General features: G+C 42.7%; 1 protein-coding gene across 1 annotated transcript in view; it reads right to left on the reverse strand.

Moving 5' to 3' along the window:
* Window positions 1–2,500, reverse strand: part of adgb (androglobin) — a 46,334-nt gene that overhangs the window by 36,815 nt on the left and 7,019 nt on the right. The window lies entirely within an intron of this gene.

A 2,500-nucleotide genomic window follows, 5' to 3' on the forward strand; every position in this document is an offset into this window, starting at 1 on the left:
CAATTGCAATCGGGCTCACTCCCAGCACAAGGCTGAAAGTGAAGCAATGATAAACACATCGCACAAGGTTTATATAGACAGAAGTTGAGCGTTCAGCGAGATAACCACGTGGTGGATTTCTGATATCCGAGGCAAGGATGGAAGTTTTGCAAGGTCGGAAGAAGCACAGTTCGAACCTTCTTATCACTTCTGGTCTAAACATGCTCTTGTACATGTGCAGACTAAGTGGCACCTAATATTCACGCAGAAACACAGAAACACAGAAAAGCCATGTTCCTGCTTACATAAGTACATGATTCATATAAGGTAATTAATAATACAAGGCACTTGATTATTATATTCTTAAGTCATTAACAGTGTTTGGAAATTATCTCCATCAGTCCCTCCTTTTATCCGTTTCAATGGATAATTCAAAATCACAATCACAATCACAAATCATCTTTCTTAATTCGTCAATTATCAATTTCAATGGATAACTTCAAAATCATCACTCTGAGCTTAATCACATTTTCGGAACAGAGATCATTACTGAGCATCACTCCATATCATCATAAGTTAATCATTTTTAAAATGTCATCATATTTCTCATTACACATTTGAATACTTTGCATTTGTAGGCCAACATAGTGGGTGTCGACTGTGTGTGTGTATCATTAGCTCGCCTAGGCTTCAGATAACATTCGAACAAGGCCTCTTTGCTGTGTCCTTGAAGGCCCTGTTCCCCATCAGGCATCCTGCAGATCACATCGGACTGGGCAGGAAAATGTAAACAGTCTTTTTGTGGAAAGTGTGTTTGGGCAGTCTGGTTTTCCATCACGGATGATCTTTGGCCAGACCCCATTGCGGATATTTGACCAAGACCGGTGCCTGTTGTGATTAATATGTTAACAGTATCAAAATGTAGAGTAGTGCAGTTATTATCAAAAGTTACACACATTGTTTAATTTTCCCTTGTAACTCCCCATGACTTCACAGAGATAGGACCGCCCGCCCTCCCAGTATCCACTAGGCTCTTTTACCCCACTGGACAGTGTTGTTTTCTTCACCAGGTTTGAGACGAAAAATTGCCTAACGCAAAGAATCCCCTTTGTAGCTGGACTTCTGTCACAGTGTTCCGGCCTTGGAAAACTGTAGAGGAAGACAGCTCCTATTCTCTGTCTCTTTCTAAGGAAGGCTTACTCGTTTACAATGTGCTAGATGTATCCAGGTGGCTCTCTCCGCTATTTTGACTTTGGTAGATGTTGACAGTAGCACTTTGTATGGTCTGTCCCACTTGGGCGAGTGGTAGTGTTTTCTTTTGAGGCTGTTGATTAGGACCCAATCTCCTGGCCCAACCTTGGTTTCAGCCTCACAGGTTCTATCCCCACTTATTGAGGCATGTTTTCACCATGGCTCAATATTGCAGCATATCTTTTAGTATTGTGAGATCTAATTCTTCAAAGTGCTTTACATAAAATCCATAAAAGCAAGCAGCAAAAGCAATACATGGAGTAATAAAAAAAAAAGATCAACATCGTATCAGAACCTGATGTTCCGATAGGCTTCTTGGATTACTAAAATCATGATAAAAGGAATAAAATGAATAAAAGTAATAAAACCCTTCTGCCTGGTCTTTAGCTCGGTCGGAACCATAGTGCTGCTTCATAGATTCCGCCTTACCCTGTTAAATATTTTCCCTAGCTATGTTTCCCCGCCCAGAGGCCACCCTTCCTTCTATACCCTTCCTTCAGAGGCCTTCTCGTCTTCTTCCACCGAACGCGCTTCAGGGCTTCGGGAGAGACACTAGCTCTCCTTTACAGGCTTAAGGAAGGTGACTGCGCCCAGGGGACTAGAACATTCGTTAGGGAAATATCTCTGAGAATAACATGTGATATATTGAAGCAACAATATGGTTTCCGACAGTGCCATGGTACCCTAAAAACAGTTTTACAGAGAAATAGTAAAAATAGTGCAAGTTAAAATTAATAAAATGCTTTGGTGTAAAGCATAAAGTTAGTCTCAACCCCAAGAAAAACTATACTAGTGTGCACACACAACAAACAAACAGTATACTCACAAACAGCTCGGAGTCCAACCCCTATAGTCTAATTCAATTCCTTCACTCTTGGCTCTCCTCGCTGGCAGGCCCTGGCCTCCTTCCAATTCAAGTTGGAGGTCTTTAGAAAAACGGAGTCTCATAGAAATATTTTCCCTAGCTATGTTTCTGTGCCCAGAGGCCACCCTTCCTTCTATACCCTTCCTTCAGAGGCATTCTCGTCTTCTTCCACCGAACGCACTTCGGGGCTTCGGGAGAGACACTAGCTCTCCTTTACAGGCTTAAGGAAGGTGACTGCGCCCAGGGGACTAGAACATTTGTTAGGGAAATATCTGTGACTCCTCCGTACGGTTGAGGTCCTGATGATTAGCCCAGCGTGGAGAGTCGATGAGGTTGTTGGAATCCCGGTCACGAGCCCCCAAATATGTTAGGTGAAAATTCACCCTAGTTACCTCAGGACTCCGG

This window comes from Clupea harengus, chromosome 15 (assembly GCF_900700415.2).
Source record: "Clupea harengus chromosome 15, Ch_v2.0.2, whole genome shotgun sequence".
Classification (NCBI taxonomy): domain Eukaryota; kingdom Metazoa; phylum Chordata; class Actinopteri; order Clupeiformes; family Clupeidae; genus Clupea; species Clupea harengus.